Source organism: Anastrepha ludens, chromosome 3 (assembly GCF_028408465.1).
Source record: "Anastrepha ludens isolate Willacy chromosome 3, idAnaLude1.1, whole genome shotgun sequence".
Classification (NCBI taxonomy): domain Eukaryota; kingdom Metazoa; phylum Arthropoda; class Insecta; order Diptera; family Tephritidae; genus Anastrepha; species Anastrepha ludens.
The window spans coordinates 75274531-75299656 of NC_071499.1; the positions used below are offsets into that span (position 1 = coordinate 75274531).

General features: G+C 35.2%; 1 protein-coding gene and 1 non-coding gene across 2 annotated transcripts in view; both read right to left on the reverse strand.

Moving 5' to 3' along the window:
* The window catches only part of LOC128858223 (otoferlin-like), a 192099-nt gene that overhangs the window by 97438 nt on the left and 69535 nt on the right, over nt 1-25126 (reverse strand). The gene's annotated exons all lie outside the window — the stretch shown is intronic.
* Nucleotides 14544-14616, reverse strand: Trnar-ccu (transfer RNA arginine (anticodon CCU)). Its single transcript has one exon. It is a non-coding gene; the product is annotated as a tRNA-Arg (tRNA).

A 25126-nucleotide genomic window follows, 5' to 3' on the forward strand; every position in this document is an offset into this window, starting at 1 on the left:
CAACACCAAGAAGCATACCACAAATAGGAGGAGGAGCACGGGCAAACACACGCAACCCTCAGTTAACTTTGGGATTCTAGCTAAATAATATGAAACATACTCTGGCAGCACATCAATCACTAATGTTTTCTAAAAATAAGTGATTGGATTATCATAAATAAGAATACACACAAAAGTGGGATATTTGAATTTTCTTTAATTTTTAAAATGCATTTATAAGGTCGCTCTCGTATTTGTTTCCTCAATTTAACATTTGAACACGTTTTTAAATAAATTTCCACATTCTATCACGGATTAAAATCTGCCGCATAGCTCAAATTTCGATGGCAGTTCGGTACTGAAAAAAGCGAATGAATTGAAATGGATGAAATGCGTTTATCTACTGATTTGGCTCATACTCTGAAAATATGAAAATAAATAAATTTTCCAAAACATTGACCCGCCAATAGGCACATTCATCAAGATATTACCATAACACTGTGCTTAAGAACCTATTAGGGAGAGCGGAAAATGATGTATTTTTCTACAGTAAATTTGAGAAAATAAATTTGTTACAAGTTTTTCTTTTTAGTCAGTGATGTAATCACCCTCGTTGGTAAAAACCTTTTGCCATCTAGTGTGCAAATTTTCATTGCCGGATCGATAAAAAAATTTGTTTTTTAGTAAAATATCTGGAGATAGCATTTTTCATGTCAATCAAATTTTAAAATATTTTGTTTGCTAAAATGTGTTGCTGTGAATGGAGTAATATGAAATCCGATGGCGCAATGTCGGGCGAGTATGGTTGGTGAGGCAGTACTTTCCACCCCAATCCATTAACTTTTTCCAGCGTTTTTCATGCACAGTGCGGTTTCATATTATCATCTTGCAAAATAACTTCTTTTCTATTGATAATCGCTGTATACCTTTCAATTAATGATTGATTTACTTGATTTACTTCGCAGTAAATGTCTGGATTAACAGGTTCCTCCAAGTTTACATATACTAATTTATATATTATTGTCGCCCACACCCTTTTTGGTTGTTTGACCGAGCTCCTCCTTATATTTGTAGTGTGCGATGTTGTTCCACAAATGGAGGAACCTTCAATTTTAAGCCGATATTTTTATGAGGGGCTGTTTTATGACAGAAATACATTCGGTGCTTTTCCATTGCCTGCCGAGGAAGGGGTGATCGCTATTAGTAACAACTTTTTCTATTATTTTGGTGCTTCATGCTCAGAGATTCGAACCCATTCGTCCACGGCGGGTTTAAGCACTTCAAAATGGACGATTCCACGTATACCCCCCCCAAACACATTAATGCGCCTTTTTTGGATGCAAATCTGAGTTAGCAGTCCTTCAAGGTGGTTCATTCGGAGAAAGCCACTGCCTTTGGCATTTTGGATTATCATACACGAGCCACTTTTCTTCTGCAGTGAACAAGCTGTCAAAAAATTGTTCTGTATTGGACTGCTGAAGCAATAAGCTGCATGTCGCGGATCGGTTATCTCTGTTTTCTTTAGGCAGATTATGTGGAACACTAAAACTTAGTTCGTTTGTATTACCAATTTGTTGTGAATGTTCTTGGATGGTTGGCCAAGGTTGGTTAAGAGTATTTGACAGTTCCTCGATTGTCTTACATGGATTTGCTTCCCCTTCCGCCCTTAATATGTTATTGTCTAAAGTTGTAGGTCTTCGTGTATACACGAGTACATAGTGCATATATTCATTAGGGTGGGTCAATTTTTTTTATCGGAAATGAGTATTAAGCTTCCGCATTTTTAAAAGAAAAATTTACTTTTTCCCAAAATACAATTTTTTTCATTCCTTCCTAATTTTTATTATTTATTGTTTTATTTCTCCATTATTATTTTATGCAAATACACTATACTTACCATTTTTTCTTTTAAAATTCTGTTTGTTGTCCGAGCTTATTAGGATGATGTAATAGGTAGCGCAAAATTAATCACCCTTATTATTTTTGCAAAAGACACTTGTGAACTAGACAGCTGCAGCATAAAAAAAGACAAACAATGGAGCGGTATGGGCAGAAGCCAAGAATATCCGCATGCGTGAAGTGGTACGCACACACAGGCGGATCGCATTACAGGTATCATGCGCATATAGAACGGTATCGGACGATGCAATTTGTGTTACCACGCGATATTCACGCAAGAGAGTTTCGCTGCCTCTATAGCGAGTTAGGAGCAAAACCAACAGGAGCTGAGAAAGCCATCGAGAGAAAGAGCGATCAATGTATGAGTGGCAAAGAAGATGGGAAGAGTCAACTAAAGGGCGATCTATGTTCAAGCTAATATCACATCTCGAAGAGTGGGGAAAAGCAATCATGGGGAACCGATTATTACCATACGCAGATACTCACCGGTCACGGCTGTTTTATGGAATATCTTCACCGCTTTCAGTTGGCAGATAGTCCATTATGGCATAATGCAATCGAATGCGCGGAACATGTGACTTTTCATTGTGATCGCATCGCACGAGAGTGTGCAATACTTGAAACAATTTTGGGACACTCACCTAGTTCTATAAACCTCACACAGGACATGTGCTCATAGGTGAGAGGCGGTTCAAGCGTTTGCTGGAAAAATAATGGTACGACTTGAATTTATTGAAGAGAGCGCAAGGCCCAGTAGCAGAGAGTACAGTTGCAAGTAAAACATGAAGATGAACTGCTTCTGGACAGGGTCACGACAAACGCTGAACTTTAAATCAATCAATATCAGACAGAACACAAGACGATAGCAATTATCAGGCTTGAAACCAGACACGATTATAAACATAGAAAACGGTAAGAAAATGTATTTTCGCATGGTAAACTAAAATATAGACATTTAGTATCCCAAAAACAAAATACAATTATACGAAAAGGTAAATCTATCCCTTTAAAAATGTGCAGGCTATGAACTCAATTCCGACGTATGGTTCATTCTATACTTTATCTCCGAATTATCTACAGAAACCGAAAATACCGTATGTATATATTTGTCGAAAATTATTTGGCCCACCCTAATATTCATGCATTTGCAAGAATCTTAATATCACTTCAAAAGTTATATAATGAAGTAATTCTTTTTCTACAGATTGATGACAATGGCCACTTTGTCGTATAAAATCTGTAAAATCTTGTGTTTCCAACTCCATCGCACTCATTATCGGCCTTTCATCAGAAGGTTAAATAGACAAACCACAACTCTGACAGGCTTACACTGATACGTACTTTTTCTAACTACGTAAGTGATACAAAAATGCAGTAGGTATTAAAAGTTCGACTACACCCGAATTGAAGTTCATTGGCGCGTTTATTTATCAGTTGTCCTATTTTCCATTCAATTAATTTCGCATATTAAAAATTTAAATATGATATCAAAAAGATGTTTGCGTCATTTTACTTGATACGGTTTGCTGCAAAGCTAAACAAAGTTTAATTAAATTAATAGCGAAGCTAAGTCCTTTGTGTTAATGAATATTTATTTAGGAAGTTACACAAGTCATTGCCCCTGACAAGAAGGCATGCGTATAAAGGAGCATTATGGCGGTTTAAATGTCCTGCTATTGAATTGTTGCATAGATGGGGTTTTGTAGTATAGGCGGGTTGATGGTGGTAGGCTGTGATGGTCATGTTCTCTTGGGTGTCGTCCGTAAAATTTGTTATTTATTATTCACTCGCTGATGCAAAACTGGTGGCAGTACGTGCAAATGATAAAACTTATTGTGAAAGATTTGAGCGAAAGTTACGTGACTTGGCCACCTATGGTAAGTCGTGCGCTTTGACCTCGCTCGACATTTTCTTATGAAGTACTCTGAAGCCACTGTATTCTGGTCCATAGCGGCACTCCACAAGAGGGAGTATTATCTTCACTTCTTTGGCTATGTGTGATTAGCAAAATCTTAATAAAACCTAGTAGAGGTGGGGTAAAAGCGGTGGTGTGCGCTGATGATTTGGTGATAATGGCGTCAAGACTGTGCCCTAATACGGTTAGTGGAAAGAATGTTAAGCGAGCTTAACTATTGGGCCACAGGCTGTGGCCTAAGTTTAAACCCGCGTAAAAAAGAACTTGAGCTTTTCACCACCAGATATAAGGTACCAACTTTTACCCTACCAAATATTAAAGTACATAGGGTAATTTTGGACTCCAAAACTAGCTAGGGTAAGGAAACCAGAAATTATTTTATATGCCTGTAAACATATGCCTGGAAGGAGATAGGGTCTTCAACCTAAGTATACATAATTGTTGGATCGATAGTTTAGTGGAAAGCTCTAGGAAGAGATTACAATATAAAAATTACTTGGCAGAATACAAAGACAAGCCTGTGCAAAAACGGTCGATACAATCAGATCATGTCCTAGGAAAGTTCTTAATGAACTGACACACGTTATTCCGATAGATCTACACATCAAGATGATGGCAACCATAAGTCAATTTAGGCTAAACGAAGCGGGTCACTGGAAAAAAACTTATGGTCATGTCAGTCTATTATTGCAACAAGCTCTGTATACCTCGGAGAGAGTACCTGACTACATTATCCCGACGGTAACATTCAATGGGAATTTTGCAACTCTCTTTCCATCTCAGGGGAAATGAAGTAAGGGATTCGCACTCAATAATTTCGACATTACAGTCTATACAGATGGCTCTAAAATAGACTATGGTGTCAGAGTAGGTATATATTCTCATAAACTTAGAACTCAAAAATCATTAGGCTTCCTAATGCCTGCAGTGTCGTTCCAGGCGGAAGTACTGGCAGTTGGCGAAGCTAGAAGAAGTAGGTTACTAATTAAGAGAAATATCGCTATTCTTTTGGATAGCCAAGATCCAATCCAGCCACTGGATTCGGCTACAACAACTTCTAGACTGGTGGAACAAAGTAGAACAGCCTTACCACCGAGAGTGAAAACCATAAAGTTACCTAAGGTCCCAGCACATCGAAATATTGAAGGTAACAAAAAAGCAGATGAGTCAGAATCTCGAACAACTGTCTGGCTTATACGTCAACAGGTTCTTAAACAGCACAGACTGTATATATGTAGTCATGCTGTAAATAATCGTTAAACAAGTTGGCAGCGTGGGTGTTTCAACAAAGTGGTGCCAAAGCGCTAATTGAATTCTGCATGAATCACCACCTTAACCAACCAATCAACTCAGAAGCCGGAAGTCTATGGCAATAAGTCACAAGCGACCCTTACCCTCTAAGTCAACATATGTAATTCGGGACGTTGCACAAATTCAGCCTGATCTATACAGCAGAGTCAATGAATATTGGATCTTTCGAAACCACTGTGAGCGCTGTGATTTTTTACCGCTTTCATATTCTTCAAGGACATACACATACAATTATTAGGTCATATGGGTAACAGCAAATTCAATTTCATATGTGTTCAAAATTTTAGCGATTAACACGGAATTAAAGAGGAAAAAATAGCACAATGCAAATGGATTATATAGGAATTTTGCACCGTGAATATAAATCTGCATCGTTTTTGTTTTGAGGTTTTATATAAAATGTTCTCTTTGTTCTAATGAAATAATAACATTTTTTTTAATGGAAACAAATTGAAGCCAAACAAAAATGGAAAAATTAAGACCTTTCGTTTCTTGCTTAAAAAAAATGTTAGTTTCAACTCGTCACTAGTCTTCACTTGCTGCGGGATAAATAGTTTCCTTTTGTTTTTGTGTCGAATTTCTTTTCAGTATCTCAAAACAGTTATATTGTGTTCTAAGAGAAGTGAATACATACTAAAGAGTCCTTTTCTCTCTTGAGCTACTCTCTCTCAGCTACCAGTAAATTAAGAAATAAATATCATAACTATACTTTTATTTACACTGATGGAACTAAAATAAATCAAAGCACATCAAGGAGCATACCCTTAGAAACCAAATTATAAAAATATCAATTATTGCATGTCACAGTTCTGTACATATATTCAGCCGAAGCAGGGAAAAAGTTGATATATGCTCAGACTTACTCTCCGCTCTCAATTCCATAGCCAATATAAATAACATTAATTATTACACAACCAATATTATCACACAATACTACCCAAAAATTAGTTTAGTATTGGTACCTGTACACAATAACATTGTTCGAAACAACTTCCCCGACCAATCCGCCAAATAAGCTCATCAAAGTCCAGTAACTAACACAGACAACTTGAACTCACTCGATATTAAAAATCATATTAAACAGCTATTCTACAACAAACAACACCTCCAATGAAACCTTAACATAAACAATACTACGCGCAAATTATGTATATAAGTATATACATATATGTTATGTGTTTGGCCGAGCTCCTCCTCCTATTTGTAGCGTACATCTTGATGTTGTCCCTTTTTTATGAGTAGTTTTTTCATACACTCGGAGAATTTTTTATTTTATTGAAATATTCACAGAGCTGACATCAAATCAAAATACAGCCAAGTACGCCTAAGTACAGCCACTCTCCACAAAACAAGTCAAACGTATGTATGTATATCAAAACTACTTGCTTGTTGGTCAAACAGCCAAAAAATGTATACCTATCCAATTTTACGAACACAGTCACGCATTTTGGTCAAGTAATTTGCCACTGTAAGCTGCCTATAAGTTTGCTGCACTTCTCCAACTAGGATGTTCTCATACTCTGGCATATTTTGGTATAGGATTTTTGCATTTCTTGCTATTCTATAATTTTGCAAGATATTGAGAATCTCCTATGATGAATCCAACTGATGCTTACGTGTATATTTTTTAGTTATTCAGTGCCATACTCAGCGCGCATCACTACAGTTCAAATTTTATTGTTGTTGTATAGTTCGATATTACTTTTTGCATTCAAAAATTAACTTGTTTCCAATAAAAATGTAAACAGCGCCAAGAAATTTTTCTTTGAAAGTTTTTATAGCAAAACTTTTCACTTTTCTATGAACAAATGAGTAAATCCGATGAAATATTAAAACTGAATGGGCATATATGTATATGTAGCATGTAAGACACTGTCCATATACACGTGTAGACCATGCATGTATTTCATATCATTCGGAACAATGCAGTGGTAAATAACCGAAGTTAAAAGTTTCTATGTTTTAATATATTTCGTTAAAGAATTTTTTCAAATGCAATATCTTCGATTCCTTTTAATTTTTTAAAGTCTCAAACATACTTTTTAAAACAAAATTTGGGTTACAATTTTTTTGGGTAAAATTAAGAAAAAGTTCTGGTAGTTTGTCATTTTTTGAAATACTCAACAAAACCACAAGAGTGTTTACCTAAGAATTTTGTGGAAAAAAATTAATTTTTTTCCAAAAAAAAACATGTTTTTAAATTATTATATTTTATCCTAAAATGCTAACAAAAATACTTAAAAACGACAATGAGGTCGAAGTGCAAAACTCCAATAAATCTAAATCTAAAAAATGTTCCAGTAAACCAAAGATATATCACTGTAAAGAACAAAAATAAAAAACTTTTAACATTCAATAAACCTATCCATTTCTTTCAGCATTTCTTTACTTTACTTTTATTTTACACCAAATAAACCAATTTTCACATTTTCAGAAAAATTTACGGCTATGTCCAAAATATTTGAATCACTTAGCATAAAATCGCTCATTTTCTTTATAAGTACTAGTCATAGGCTGAGGCTGAGAAGGAAATTCATTTAAGATATTTATTTTCTTTGTGAATCAATTTTGATAAAAAAAAAGCTAATTTATAGCAAGAAGCTATACTAAAGTCAACTAGGAAAGTACCATGAAAATCGTTAAGTAATATTGGAGTAAGCGTGTTTAAAGAGAAATCAGTCAGACAGAGTTTTGTTTTTGAGAGCCTAAGATTACCACCCGTTACGTCCTTGACAGCGAAGCATTTGCGGACAAAATATGTTTTGAATATAAGAAAACTCATCTCATAACTAGGATTCCTAGAAATATTTTCGCACCGGCGGCACTTGGAGAGAATAAAAAGTAGCCTATAACCTGATCAGAAATTTCTTTCACCTCTTAGTAAAAACTTCGTCTAATTCGGTTAATACATTTCGAAGATAATGAGAAACAGAAAAACAAACTTTTTGAAAATAGGCTTATTAAATTCCGTTACTCCTCCTACATCATCTAAAATAATTTCTTTTTTCATAATGCTTTCATGGGACAGATAAATAGTCTTATAGCCTAGACAGACGGCGTTGTTAATCGGGATAACTGGCACAGTTAATGATGATTAAGTGACAGTGGGTTATTACGCGGATTAGTAAACAGCTGATTTGCTTATGGGATAGTTTTGTCAGTAAAAGATGGTCAGGGTATTAGCTGCCCTGGTACTAAGAAATAATTATTTATTTAAAAAAAATCTTAAATTGCAGTTTTTCAAACTGCTGCGAAATATCAAAACAATTATTATAAATTCGAACGCGTTAGTGCAATCTAGCATTGCATCCAGTCATTCTTGTTCTTCTCTTTATAAGTTTAATTATTTTTCATTCACAATAAATATTGAGTGTAATTTTTCGGCAATATTACCATCGAAAACTCCCCTAATCCGCTTAAATGATGAGAATTAAGTCTAGTTGTCAATCTGCATTAGTTGCACTTAATTCTTGAGATAATTCCGAATTAAGTCGTTGATTCCGATTAACGCCACTGTCTGTCGAAGTTATTACAGATAAAATTTTATAAAAACCACCCCAAATTATTTTCATACGAGCCTCCCCTAAAATGAAAATTAGTCGGTGACTGCGGCGTGTACTATTAAGCTGGCGAGTTCTAACCTTAAATGTACTAAACTCAGTGGAAATTAAAATATGCCAGCTTTAACAATAATTAAATTTTAATAACGGAGTTAGTGGAGATACTGCAGATAATAGCGACGTGAGCAGGGGTATGAACATTTTAAACTAATGAGCTCCTTCGCTCCTTTGCTGATTTATGCTGATAGGAAGTAAGGTAGGGACTTTAATGAAACTATTTATTATTTTTAAATTAAAATTAAAGATAGGCTTTCTCAGCTCAACATTCTAGTTTGTTTTGTAACTCGTTATCCACATATTCCCTTGCAAATTAGTTCGCATATTCTGCATTAAAGCAGTTTGAAAAGTGAAATCAGTGTATACTACTTCTTGGCACACTCATATTGCATACATATATTGTAATATATATATACACACTATACATACATACATATATACACACTATACCAGGCAGCCAATCATTCTGTCCTTCGACTGTCCAACTTGTGACAGCTCAATGTGAAAACAATAAAAAGTTGCAACAATAAACGGAAATTAGATTTTTTCCACTTATTTCGTTTAACTCGTTTACAAAGCTCATATAAAGAGACATGCAGATACCTTTGCATACAACGGGTGCACTTTTCGAGAAGTATCATATTAAACTTTCGTTAGAGATTGTCGCCGAATCAGCTAATATATGTATCTAAGTTCATGCTTTTAACACTTTTATGTAGTATATTTTGTGTAGTAAATTAGCCTACGAAGGCTTACCTATGATTCATGTTGAAGTTTAATTCCGAAATTTCCGCTCTATGCACTAAACCTTCAAAGCAATTCGTCCGTATTATGGGATGTATAATAGTCCATCGGAGCAGCTTAAAGGCAAAATAATAGATCGGTTTACATATACTAAAGCACACAAATGTGCAAAAGTATTATTTTTTCCCCTCCAAGATTTGAAATTTTTTGCTTTAAAATTTGCCAGCATTTCATACTCTATCCAATGATTTTTTTTATTATTTTTTATTTATATTTCTTATTAACGCTTCTTATTAGCTTACACAGACGGTGACGTTGATTGGGATCAACGGCTTAATTTTGAATGATCTGTGGAATTAAGCTCAACTAATGCAGATTGACAACTAGACTTAATTTTCATCATTTAAGCGAATTAGAGGAATTTTCAATGGCAACATTGTCGAAAAATTATTTAAAATATTTTTTTTTTTTTTAATTATTGCCTACACCCTTTTTGGGTATTTGGCCGAGCTGCTCCTCCTATTTGTGGTGTGCGTCTTGATGTTGTTCCACAAATGGAGGGACCTACAGTTACAAGCCGACTCTGAACGGCAGATATTTTTTATGAGGAGCTTTTTCATGGCAGAAATACACTTGGAGGTTTGTCATTGCTTGGTGAGGGCGACCGCTATTAGAAAAAACTTGTTCGGTGTTTCCCAGAGACTCGAGCCTACGTTCTCCCTGAATTCCGAATGGGTTGGTGCCCATTCGGCTACAGCGTCCGCCAAAATCTATGTCTATTATAAATAAAATATAATGAGTGTTTTAAACAGAAGAACAAGAAAGACTGGATGCAATGCTAGTTTGCACTAACACGTTCGAAATTACATTAATTGTTTTGATATTTCGGAGCAGTTTGAGAAACTGCAATTTAAGATTGTTTTTAAATAAATAATTATTTCTTAGTATCAGGGCAGCTAATATCTGTGTTTGTTGCCTGCGGTCCATCTTTTACTTACGCCGCTAATTCCGATTAACGCCGCCGTCAGTCTAGGCTATTAGACGTTGTTTAGTTGGAAGAATTGCAACATTGCACCTAGTACAACATACATATCTATATAAAGGGATAGTAGTTTTCATTTGATAATTTAATGGTTTAAGAAGCATTTCGCAATATAATCGCTACTCGCTCTCAATACGGTCTGCTACAATTGTGCCTTTTAATCATCTGCGAGAATAATTCAGCTGAATTAAGCTGGATGCTATACCGTTGGCATGATTTGTTTGTCCTTGTTAGTGAGCTATGGTAAATTGCTTCGCTATTTCAGTCACAGGAGATATGCCAAGATTACTAGTCGCTATTCCTTAGACTGCATAGTGTGCGGCGTTTACAACGCCCCACAGATTTTATTTTGCAGACGTTCGATAGGGGTAATTTTTGACAAGCACATCTTAAGTTCCAACCTGTCTTAGGCAGTGATGGTAAATGTAGGTATAATTCCCTACATGTAGGGATTCGAAAAATGTGGGTGTAGGGAAAAGAAGGACAGATTTTTAAAAATTCTGTAAATGTAGGGAATTTTCAAGAATGACAGAAAAAATTTTAAATTAGCGGGAAAAATTAAAAATATGCATTTAAAATAAAAAGCCGCAGCAAGCTTTCATGTCAGTATTTTTTTCTTTATGGCAGCATACTTCTAAAGCGTTAATACGGCAACATTGCCATGTTTTATTTCGTTTACGCTAACGCGATTTTTTCTTCGCGCGAAAATTGTTAGTTGTCCCGCGTTTACTGGTGCTTTTCACTTTTGAAGTAAGTTTGCAATTATTTTAGTTTTAGCTTTTTCTATATTTGAAATGCATATATTTTTACAGAAATGAGCTCCTCCTCTTCAACTGACTCTACGGAGGAACACCAGGAAAAAAAAGTATCTGAAACAAAAGTTCTGTAACAAGTGGCTTGACGGCGAAAATTTTACTGGCTGGTTGAAAGCTGTGGCTAACGATCCATTCAAATGCAAATGCGCTGCATGCGACAAAGTTTTGAACTGCGGCAAGTCTGATTTGCAGAAGCACGCCGAAAGAGAAATGCACCAAAAAATATGAAGGCAATAGAAAAGACACCTAAAATAAACAGGTTTTTTAAGAAAAAGCCGAGTAAACCAAATGGTTCCAGAAATTTCGAAATAAGACTCAGCGTGTTCTTCGCTGAGCATAATGTCGCGCTGCAAGTGGTGGACCATTTAATCCCACTCTTAAAAGTAATCGTGCCGGATTCTGCAAAAATAGAAACTCTGTCTTGTTTTAAACAGAACTGAATGTAATGAATAAGTCTAATTTTTAGTAATTATTTTTGCTGAATTTTTCTTTATATATGTGTTTATAATATGATAAATATGTGTATTTATATATATTTGAAATAAAATTTGTTTTTATTATAAAGTGTCAAAACAGCACCAAGTCCAAAACTTAAGCAAATAATTCAATTTTTACGTTGCAAGTGCCTCATTATAGTGTAAACACAGGAGAAAAAAATGTAGGGAATTTTGTAGAGAATATTTTTTAAAGCGTAGGGAAAAGTATGGAATTATTTTGGACTGTGTAGGGATTTTTCAAAAAAGCATTTACCCTCACTGGTCTTAGTATTTGTTTGTAAATAAACAATTTATTGCGAATTGATAAGCTTGAGCGCCTACCAATAATAGTTTTTTCTTGCCGTGAGTTTTCCAGTGCAGTTTGGTATCAAGAAAACACTCTATTATGTGTTGGCTAGCTTTTGTTTAGATTTATTCTGCATTTACTAGCCCAAGAGCAATAAGGTTAAAAACACATTTCATTTTAAATCTTATAAATTTTTTTTGTAGGGACTATTGTTAAAATTTTAAATTCAGAAATTATTAAGTGTAATTCTATGAGCTTAGGAAAAATATTTTCCTCTTCTTAGTCTATTTATAAAAACGTGGTATATTGAAACTTTATTTATTGGTTTTCGCTTGAGTTTGAAAAAAAAAAATTTGGGCACCTCTAAAAAACACCCAATACAGCTGCATACACCTGAACCAATGCACATTCGCAAATGCATCATAGAAATTTAAAAGACCTGCAATGGCTTTTACAAGTTGAATATTTTCTCTGCTATCTATTCTTAATGCTTTGAATACTTCCGCCGGCATACATTTCAAATGCCAGTGGAATTGTTCCATCCTGTTTCCAATTTCTTTCATTATCGTTTCCATTTACGGTTTTCCAATTATTATTGCATTTGCAATTTTTCGATTTTTTAGTATTTAGTTAGTGAATGTATCACGAAGACGAAACGTAATAAGTAGGTTCTTATATGAGAAGCATTTGAATTTTTGTGCAACAGATTCAAATGAATATATGGGTATGCGTTTTTAGAAACACATGCATAGATATTTCTCATATTGATGAAATTAGAATGCAGAAATTGACGAGTTATGATGACCTACAAAATTTGCTTGTGAAAGCAACAACATAATTGTGGAGCATGATTTGCCGCTAGCGAGTATAAAATAAAACTATTGTAAATAGTATAATTCACTACCATATTTTCTGTTCTGATATTAGGCAAATCTCAATTCGCATTAGTTGCGCTTAATTTCTGAGATAATTCCGACTTAAATCGTTAATCCCGCTTAACGCCACCGTCTGCCCAGGCTATAAGATGACTGTCAGGATGGGAAATTAGGTCCTCGGCCAAGTCTGCAGTCAACCGGAACTCCTCTGTAGATAATTGGAGAGGGTTATCCACATCCCGGAGCAAAAGTCGATCCACTGTTTGAGGGCTCACTACCTCCATCTCCACGCGATTTGTCATATACGCGTTTTTAATAATCACCGCTTTAATTACAACTACTAATTCTTGTTTTCTCGTTTGATTTAACCCACCAAAATTGTTGTGGTTTAGTTTGCGATAATCGACTTGGTAGCCGAAACAACACAATTTGTCTTATCAATTTTTGTTATGAAACGAGTTACCGAATAGCAAAATCGATAAATTTGTGGATAGATAACAGCGCGAATATCGTTAAAATAGGTTAGTGAATTGCAGTACAGACATACTTTGTTGGTCAAGATTTTTTGCAAATACCATTGGGTCAATACACGAGTCCATACAAGTTTTGAATTCATCCATTTATAGGACAAAAAAAAAACAGTCCGTTAAAAATTTGATTTCAGGGAATTGTTAATTGGTGAATTTTGTTCGTTAATTTGGTGAATTTTGGAATAAAAAGTTATCATTGAGATTTTTGACGTTTTTTTTTTCAGAATATATATTTTTCTTCATTGAATCTTAGCAAAGATACCCAAATTCAATAGGCCAACGAAACAGGCGCGTTCCGCTATAATTAATTTGCACTAAGATGAGCATTTCTAAAGATATATTGCACACATTTTCGGTAAGACCCAAATCACGATCTGGAAGGTAATCTCATCAAAAAGCAACGGCGTCTTCGAAAAACCAGTTGATGTCGTTCCAAATGTACTATGAAAAGGGTTGGCAAGCCAATATTAGACATATCCCATGTGGATCCATTTAAATCTACCTTGGAAATTCTATATCATCTCATTAATGCTTTGAAACTCGTAAATTCATACTCTACATTGCGAAGACGATTGTCGATCCGCACAGCGATAATAGTACGAGAATACCGCGTAAAAACGACATGGCCATTAACAAAATTAGCAAATATTCAAAAATGCTTGGTTTCCCAAGATTTCTAAAACATCGCAAAGAATGCATGAACACAGATATGCATGTACCTACGCGTATGTGTATTCGCCTGGTCAATTTTCCAAATTCCTATCATACTTTGCGCGTAAAATCTTTTCCATTCAGTTAATATTCAAACGTTATTGATTTAATTGAGGGCAGGTAGCTCGTAGTACTATGCCTAGTAGCTAGCTACCTAGAACGCGTACGCTCCCATTTACAGAAAAAGCAACGGCGTCCCATTATTATCTGTTTTTTTTTTCTATTTTATTTTATTCATTTATTTTTTATTATTTTTTTTTTTTGTATTTCAAATAATTTATGTTTTCTAATTTTTTAAACCAAAAAAACACAACTTTTACTTTACCCCAGATGGGACTCGAACCCACAATCCTCGGCTTAGGAGGCCGATGCCTTATCCATTGGGCCACTGGGGCTCTTAATAAAAATTGCTGCCAAAAATTCTTTTTATGCGCGCACAAGAAACAAATAACGATCGTTACCTATAGAATCAAATAACAACAACAACTAAAGGCAAATAAAAGTAAACACACAAACAAACAAAAAATACAAAAACGAAAAACAACTAAATGAATAGACAAAATGCTAGATCATCGTAAACTCGTACAATCAGGGGCATTGAAACATGCGTATGAAACATATGTATGTACATATGTATGTATGTATGAATCTACTATATATGAATGAGTGTTTCAAAAATGTATTTAGTAACTTAAAATAGCCAAATATCGACTTGAATAAAAATGAAATAGAAATAAAACTAAATAAATAGGTTTTCTAATGTTAAGCATCGATAGAGAGGCGCATATTTCGATTAGTCGATTGTGAATGAATAGATGAGCCACTTAGAAATCTAATCGCAAGTAACTGAAAATATGTATGTATACATATACATACATACATCCATACATACGTATGTATATGTATGCATGTCGGCGCGTGTATAGGAATGTAGTTATTCAACATTAGTTTCATTATTTTAATCATCTGTAATTATACAATATTTAAGAATGATTGAACTCAAGATTGCCCAGATTACTGTGGAGAAAAACTGAAGAGTAAAAATTACTGTGACGTACTTTTAGTTGAGCTGTCAGAGCGCTCTAATTCGAAGGCGTCAATATATCGCTATATTTCATAGAAAAAAAAAGTTTATAAAATTTTATATTTATTTAAAAGTCGTCGAATATAATAGAAAATATCATAGAAAAAACGGAAAATACATAGTTCTTGTGATATCTAATAACATACATCTTATACACGGTTACCGGTAAAGTCGTCCTAGACCGTGCTCACACAGGGAAACTCTTGCTGCTTCAACTTTGCGTATTCTATTTTAGTGTTATCCGCGTCGTTCACACAGAGCAACTCCGTTGACCCGATTTACACGAGGAGACATCTGGAAGAGAAACATTTTGTTCGGTGGCGAAGGACGGTCGGGGAAGAGAGAAGGGATTTTGTCTCCCGTACTCGGCGACACGCTTTGCTCTTCTTATTCGTATTTCCAATCTTTCCAATTTTTGACAGTTGCTTCATTCGTTTTTTTCTTTTGTGGGAGAAGGTTCTAAGTTATGTGTTGGTTTTCAAGCAAACGGAAGATAACAAAGATGACAAACATCCGAACACTGCTTGGGAAATGCACGATTATTTTTGCTAGTAAAGTAGGTATAATTTAAAATATATTATGGGGCATGTTTATGTTGAATTCTAATTTTCCTCGCATTTCTAGTTACTCAAGTTAATTTTAAGATAATTATTTACATATGAAGTATTTTTAATTTAATTTTTTTTATTCAAGTATAAGAATTTATAAATATATTTCAATAAAAAAAAACAAATTATTTATTATTTAACCAGTTTGCATTTTTCATTCATATATTTAAGAAACTGTTGTCGAACGCTCTCTGCTTTACATGTAAGCGCGTGCTAGAATACATCCGAACCAGACGATGCTAAAGAGTTAAATGTCACAATGTCGCGGAAACATTTTTGCCCGTGTGAACGCGAATGAAACTTCAAAAGAGAATTTCCAGTGTCTCCCTTCCAGATGTCTCCTCGTGTAAATCGGGTCGTTGCTTGCAATGTCGTTTGTTATTATTATAGTCTACGGCCAACAACAACATTGAGAAGAATGGAAGCATAAAGCGAGTTGCCAGAGCCCAAGAAACTCAGTGCCTCTCTCCTTTCCTCGTCTCTCCCGCTTCCACAAGTTACGAATTGCTTCAACAAAAGTTGCTCTGTATGAACGCGGTATTAGATACTTAAGGGCATTATTATTTGGGTAATTCTTGATTAACTGTTTTGGAGATATTAAATTTTCAAGATTATTTTAAGAAAATATTGTGTTTTTTTTGCTCGTACCTCCACTTTTTTAAAATGCCAGTTCAAAGTTCCAATCTTATTCTGTTCTTTGCAGAAATGTACATATGTAAATGAATAAAAATCCAACCAAAATGTCAAGTAATAAAATTGAACGAAGCACTGCCAGTTATGATACAAATGGCGGCTTTATGAAGTTTACATGATAAAGTTACATTATTAAGGGGACAGATACCTGTAAAATTGAGAAAAAAAAAATTCTTTCATAAAATGTTAATATAATCCTTTAAGAATATGTCAAAAAAATTTTAGAACGTAAATTGAAGTACATATGTATTTCTTATATTATAGATCGCCAACCGTGACGACTCTATTCTTTGCGTTCGAGCGCTGGGAGAGGTATAGTTACGTTGCCGACTTTAGACGCGTTTTTCTCAAAACTATATTTTTAGAATTGGCGTACACGATAACTCGAAAAGTTACTGACCGATCTCCCTGTAATTTTGCACACATCTTTTTTATGATATTACCTTCCATGTGAATTTACAATTTCGTAAATTTTTCGAAAAAATAATTTTTTCGAAGCAAAAATAGTAGGAAAATTTGCCCCAAAACTCTTTTGTTTTGTTCAATTCATATAGAAATTATGACATTAATATTGTAATATTGTATTCAGGTCACTGACGCCGATGCTACAATGCCCGCCGATTGAGAAGCCCCGCTGCGACCTTCTTGGGAGAATTGAGTGTACATCCGCCATTTTAAATGATTAAAATAAAAAAAAAAATTATTGTATATTATTCTAATGTATAAATAAACTATATGCCAATTTTGAAAAAAATATGTTGACTTCTTCCTTTTAAATAATTTTAATGAAAATCAGGAAAAATATGGCCGTTTACAGATATCTGCCCCCTTAAAAAATATGAAATTTGAACGTAAACTATTTTGCAAATTATTTTAAAAACTATTATGTTTACTTAGCGGCCCAGAAGGGATCAACTAGAGAAGCATAACATTTCATGAAAAGGGGGAAAAATTAAAAATTGGGCATGGCTAATACTAAAAACTAACAATTTAAACTTTGTTATTCATTTCATATTCAGTTTCACATATTTCAGTTTCGACACAACCGCTCCTGTTCTTGATACAAATTACCATTATTTTTTTTAAATTACTTTGCACGAAGCTTGTTCTTAGATGCTGCTTTCATATTCCAAATGCAATCTGTATAATATCTGGAAGCATGACAGCCATAACTTAGACACAACTTGTGTGTTCTGTTTTTCTAGTAGTTGAAACTCATCTCTCTCCCTTAGACATCTCAATACATTCATATCGGGTTGATCTACATTTTTATAGCTAGCCAACTGAAACGCTTTGTAGGAAAACTCAACTGCTTAAACCAAGTATATGATTTTGGGTTCACCGTTGGGTGGGTCCTCCTGATCAATATCGTTGTCCGCAATGCCCACTTCTAAACGATTATTCACGTATATTCGCCATGAAATTTTTAATAACAACGAAATTTTAAAAAATTTGCGTACATCTACTCACTGCTTATTTGATACAAATACGAGTTTTTTGTAAAGTGTTCTATATTTCATAATATTAATATACAAAAAAGTGTCCACTCATTTCATTATAATGCAAACATTACAGAGAATTCACACCGCAGCTTAAATGATACAACTTACAATAAAAAAGAGCAACTATTTATTTCTAATTTTTAAAATTGTAAGGTATTTAGTATTTTGTTGGGAATCCTTCATTATCAATTACAGCTTGAAGTCTACGTGGCGTGGAGTCAACCAATTTGTTTGTGTTTTCTGGATTAATTTGGTTCCACTCTTTAAGTATTGCATTTTAAAGATCAAATTTGTTATGGATGTCACAAATTTTCGAAGACGTTCAAATCAACGGTGTGGGGGCTTTTATACCAGGTGAAGTTCAAAACAAACAAGACATGCATCATAAAAATGTTTTGGATTTCGCCATATTTTTAATGAGTTAGTTACATCCCTAGCTGACTTCCAATGAAAGCTTGGTGGCATTCGGTTCAGTGGGATCGAAGTTATAGCGTTTAAAGTGTCAGTATGTTTGTGTCATCGGTACAAAAATGAGTTTCGAATAAAGAGCTAATATCAAATTTTGTTTTAAAATAGGTAAAACGTTTACCGAAACATTTGAATTGATTAAACAAGTTTATTGCTCTGATTTTCTATCTCGTGCCAGAGTTCATGAGTGGTTTACACGTTTCAGAGATGGTTGTGAGGGCATAAATTACAATGTACATACGGGCCGCCCAAAATCAGTAATCAGGTTTATCACAAATAACCCGAAATCATCGTTGAAATTCATGGTTGAATTCATGAAATTCGTGGAGTTGAATATCTCCAAAACTTCGATTTATCGCATTTTAACTGATAATTTGGGCTAACGAAAAGTCTGTGCACGTTTCATTCCGCTCAAGTTAACTGAGGACCAAAAATTGCTCAGAATTCAATATTCGAAAGACCTCATTAAAGAGGCGAGAAAAGCCGAAAATCTCCTTTACAACACTGTAAATGGTGATGAAACGTGGTGTTTCCAACATAAACTTGAAACTAAGCGTCAAAGAGCCGGATGGAAGGCCCCAGACGAGCCACCACACAAAAAATCGCGTTTGGAGAAGTCAAAAATCAAGTCGATGCTCATTTGTTTTTACGATTCCAAGGGAATTGTCCACAAGGAGTCCAGTCAATGGGCTAAACCGTCAATGCAATTATGTATCTTGGCGTTTTGAAGCGTTTGTTGCGTTGCATTCGTCGAATTCGCCCTGAATACCGCGAAGGAGTGTATTATGTTGATTACCACCTTTACGCGTATCATAACTGTGTTTAAGGTAATTTATTTACTTATAACAGGTGGCGCTAAAGTAATCCTTCTATCAGAAAATGCTATAAATTTTGCGATTGGCCCCTAATGTCAGTTCTGTTTTGACATTTGTGTAGTAAACACATGCGAAATACACGTTAATAAACAATGTTACGCTACACTGCTCCAGAACGCGGAATATTCCTGACTATTTATTTGACCAATAATCGGTCGGTGACTTTGGCACAACGTGAATTTCGTCGCAGATTTCCTCGCCGTCCAACGCCTACTGGTGAAACACTGCGACGTTTAGCCGCTCGCCTCGAAGAGACTAGCACAACACGACGGTCTTTACAGCGAATTTTGGTACAAGATTTGAAGATATTTCCGTACAAAGTCCAGACGGTGCATCAGCTGTTAGCTGCTGACCGCCAATCGCGTCTAACATACACTCAAGCCATCCTTAATCACCACCAAGAGGAAGATGATTTTTCATCAAAAATAATCATGAGTGATGAGACCCATTTCCATCTTAGCGGGTATGTAAATAAGCAAAATTTATGCTTCTGGGGCACTGAAAATCCGCGTGTAACCCACGAAGAACCATTACACCCGCTCAATGTCACTGTATGGTGTGCTGTTTTCGCTGGAGGAGTCATCGGACCTTTTTTCTTCGAAGACGTCGCGGGCCAAACGGTTACTATGAATGGTGAGCGCTACAGAGCAATGATCAACGAGTTCTTTTAGACATAAAAGTAACTATACTTACTGCTTGGGATCTATCAAGAAGATAAGATTTAATCAGATCTACAGCTGGAGGAAACAAGTTAAAAAGGTTCTCGAGTTTCAAACAAAGTAATACTTGGTTGGCAGAGCAAAAAGCCTTCCAGTTATGTTCTGTAATCCTTTCTTTTTCTCCAACCTCCGGAAGACTTTCCCGATAATACTCCACATTTACCTTGACGCCAGGCGCGATGAAAACGATTGAAGAGCGCCCTTCTACGGTCACAGCGGCCCAAACCATTACTTGTGGCGGGTGCTGCCTCCTGGTGGCCAATCGATTACTCAAATTCTCGTATGAACGGTCGGTCAAATAAACCCTATCGTTTTGAGAGTTTACAAATTGTTTAACTTGAAAATGTTCTCGTCAGAAAATACAATGTTCGGAAATTTACCGCAACTCCTTCACTTTTTGAACCCTTTCACGTGACATTGCAATTTTTTGATGACCACCTCCATGACGCTTCGCGATGCTCCCAATATCATTGTAACGAGTAATGGCGCAATAAACAAACACTTTATTTACTTTAAGGTGTTCGAGCTCACGAACGACCGCTGGTTGTGATAAGGCAATCACACTATTACGTTTGAAATCCGCTGATTTTTTTTTTCGCGTTTACTCTCGGCAAAATGCTTCCGTGCGCTTGTAAACAATACTCTGGACTGTCATTTAGCGAACTAATGGACAGCTGATGCCCGCTGAAGTTGGTTACACTTCAGGTGTTGGCTGGTTGTTAATTTTTGGAAGTAAACAAATAACTGGACGATGAAAGTTATATCATATAGCAGCAGAGACACGAACGAAAATAGTCTTAGCATATAAAAAGTGGGTGTTCGTTTTATCCCACTTAATCTTAAATCTAAAAAATGACAAAAGCAAAGTTGAAACCTGCAACACTGTTACAGAAATACTTGGGTTATTTCTGATTGATTTGGTTATATGATGTCCAACACCTAATCACTTTTAAAATATTCGATTGAAAAGATTATTTAAAAAAAAATTGTTTCTGTAAGGACGCTTTTCTTTTGTTTTTAGTTAAAGGATATGTCAATTAATTAAGACCCTCAATAAAACTTCAACCAAGGCCGGCAATTAAAGATGGCATCTTGATAAAGTTTTGAATTTACGATTTTACATTGAACTTGAATTCAACGTAGCATATAATTTGGTAGCACTGGATTGTACTATTATTTGCTTTGACATACTATTATGTAATTCTATTGCTCTTTGAAGTACCTCGCCTGAAAGTACGCAAAATCGGTTAATTTCAACGTTGACTAACAAAAATATAAAAAAATTATCCCACTGGCCTAATCATGCCGCCAGAGGCTAAAAGCTAATTTGCTTGAACATTGCTGAACTGCTTTTGAACTGTTGTTGCTTTCACCTACAATTTTTTCGCTTGGCGAGCAGCGGAATACTCTAGTGAGCAGAATTCCAATCGCTTCATTGCTGGTTTTTGCAGTGAAATGTAGCCATAAAGAACGTGTGTTTGTGTAGACGAAATAATTTTAACAATTAAAGAAAATACTCACAATCGATTGTACATAGTCACTTTCAAGTCTTTTGTGGGAAACAAAAGTTAAATTTTATCTCGAAGATATAAACAAATAACTATATACATACAGATGTTACAGTTCTGGGGTAAAAGAAGGAGACAAAAAACGATAACGCCGGCAATAAAATCGAAAAGAAGACTAAGGAAAGAATGGCAAACAACAAGACATCCCGCAGATAAAGTCCAACTTAACAAGATGACAAAGGGCATTAAGGAAATGCTTAAGAACTTCGAAGACAAAGAACTTTTTGTCCAACCTAGATCCAACAAAATGCAGCAACTACTTACTCTGGCGGACAACATCGAAGATCAAGAAAACAACACCTCACCAACATACAATTTCAAACGAAAAAAGACATTCACAAATCAAAAAGACACTCAAAACTATAACCTGCCTGCTAACTCTGACACAGCCAACAAACCAATCAAGAGAGTAACTCCGAACGAAATTTGACGCAAAATCAAGGCTATAAACAACAAAAAATCTCCTGGATATGGCAAAATCAATGGACAAATATTAAAAAAAACTACATGACAATGGAATAATATACTTCAGAAACATCTTTAACTCATCAATTAGACTAAAATATTTTCCCCTTCCATGGAAAGTTTCAGAAATAATAGCATTGCCGAAACCAAATAAAGACGTCAGTAAACCATCATCATATAGACCTATAAGCTTCTTACCAATTCTTTCAAAACTATTTGAAAACTTGATCCATGATCGTCTTGACCCCCTCATACAAGCGAAGAACATAATTCCTTCCTACCAGTTGGGATTCCGACATAAACATTCGACCATTCAACACGTGCACCGAGTAAATAACAAAATCACAAATGAAATTGACAAGAAAAACTACTGTGTCGCAACTTATCTCGACGCAGCGAAAGCTTTTGACAGCGTATGGCACCCAGGACTACTTCAGGGTGAACGATATGAAGTGTTACCTATTCAAAACACCATCACTTTTTTGTGTGAAATTAGTTTTTATTGATTTCAAAGACAAAATTGTTCAAAAATGATTACACTTTTAACATACTACTGTGGGCAAAAAGTAAGGTGAATTTATTTGTCAAACTTCGCAGGATTAAAATTTCGCTCTAGTTATTTTTTTCATGAGTTGGCAGCACTGTTAATAACATCTGGTCCAACTTTCATGTGAATGTCATTATCAGTAATATATTTACGCTTGTGTTTACCAAACGACCAAGAGAGCATTTTTCGATTTTTACAATGTCTGATTTGATTGAGCAGAGAAGTGCCATCAAATTTTGTTCGGCGGAAACGTTTAGCATGTTGCAGAAGGCATTTGGTGATTCGACCATGTCGCAGAAAAATGTTTATAAGTGGTACAAAGACTTCAAAGAGGGTCGAGAACGTGTTGTTGACTTGGAGCGCTTCGGACGACCATCGACGTCAACAGATGACCAACACGTCAATAAAGTGAAGGAGTTAGTGCTCAAAAATCGTCGGTTGACTGTTAAAGACCTTACCGATATGATCGGAATATCAGAAGGATCTGTGAAAACCATTTTGAAAGACCATTTGGGTCTACGAAAAGTCAAATCTCGTTTGGTACCGAAAACTCTCAATTTTTAGGAAAAGAGTCGTCGCGTTGATGTGTGTGAAACAATGCTTTCAGACTATCGGGACAAGCTCAAATGCATCATTACGGGAGATGAGATTTGGATTTATGCTTACGACCCTGAAACAACCGACCAATCAAGCGAATATCGTGCTAATGGCGAGGCCAGACCGAAAAGAGCACGTCAAAGTCGTTCAAAAATAAAGGTCATGATGACAGTTTTTTCGATTTTCGTGGTGTGGTGCACTATGAATTCCTTCCACCTGGCCAAACTGTTAATAAGGAATATTATTTGAGCGCTATGCGAAGTTTACGTGAAGCAGTTCGTCTAAAAAGACCAGAATTGTGGGCCAACAGTTCTTCGTTTTTGCATCACGATAATGCACCGTCTCACACTGCACTCGTTCTTCGTGACCATTTCGCCAAAAACTCCACGCATATCATTCCGAAACCACCGTATTCGCCTGATTTGGCTCCGAGTGACTTCTGGCTATTCGATTGAGGAGATAAAAGCTGCATCGAAGAAGGTGCTGATGGCTATACCGGAAATGGACTATTTGGCATGTTCCGGGGATTGGAAAAATCGTTGGCATAAGTGTATTTCATCGAGAGGGGATTATTTTGAAGGAGATGCAATTTACAAGAATAAATAAGGGTTTTTCATTTTACAACCAAATTCACCTTAGTTTTTGCCCACGTACGTTTAGGGTCAAATGCCATTAATGTTTAAATAAGATTTCTGGCAAAATAATGCCATCAATATTGCCTTCAAAGTGGCATGCGGATTTACATATTCCCAATATTGAGAAAAATGCAAATTTTGCTTCGGTGTGAGTCTTAGTATAACTAATTACCAAGGCGAACTAATCAAAAGTTGTCAAGTCGTTTTTAACATAAACCAGTGTTGCATATTAAAAATTCTCCGCCCTTACAAAAAAACATGGTCGATGAGGTTCGTTAACGGCTTATCACCTCGTGTGCGGAGCATATGTATACATATGTACATACGTATGTATGTATGTAAGTATGTTCGAGCATTTGTAGTTATTATATAGAAATATAAAATACATGTATGTATATATGCTTACAGTTGTATGTTGCCGCCCCCTGTTAAGCCTGATATTAAATGAAGTAGCATTTGAATTAAAAAGCAACTGAATTATTACCCTCGGTAGATACACCTATTTTTGTTTCGTAAACGACACATTGGGTTAAATTTCAACCCAATTCATACACATACTTTTCTCCACAAACGGAGTTAAAGTTTTTATTCACATTTTTTTCTGTAAGTATTTGAATAAAACAAATTTAGAATTAATTCTTTAATTTAATTTATTCAAAGATATGAGAAAATAATAAATACATATAATAACATGCTTGGATGTTATTCACATTAAGAAAACGTTTATCAGAAATAGGCTTTTCGCTCTAAAGAAAAAAAATATTGTATATAGGTACATAACGAAAAGCCATCTTGGACTTCAGAAAACTATACTCGTACATATAAACTAAAAATAGTAGGCATACCAAAAAATATCAAATTCATAAAAATTAGTTAGTGAATTATTTGTTAGATAATAGGACTATGAATAAGTTCGTGCGGTTTTACAACAGATGGCGTAACTTGATTATTATTCCATCGATCCACATTTCCAAACATTCATTGGAGAGCTACTGTCGTAAGGCACAAACGTCAGTATAAGTTTTTTATTTGAAGCGTAAACAACAATATTTTTACCACACTTGAAAATGTCGAATTTCGTGCCAAATAATGTGTTTTTGCGGGGAATTCTTCTTCATTATTTTAATATGAAGAAAAAAGCAGC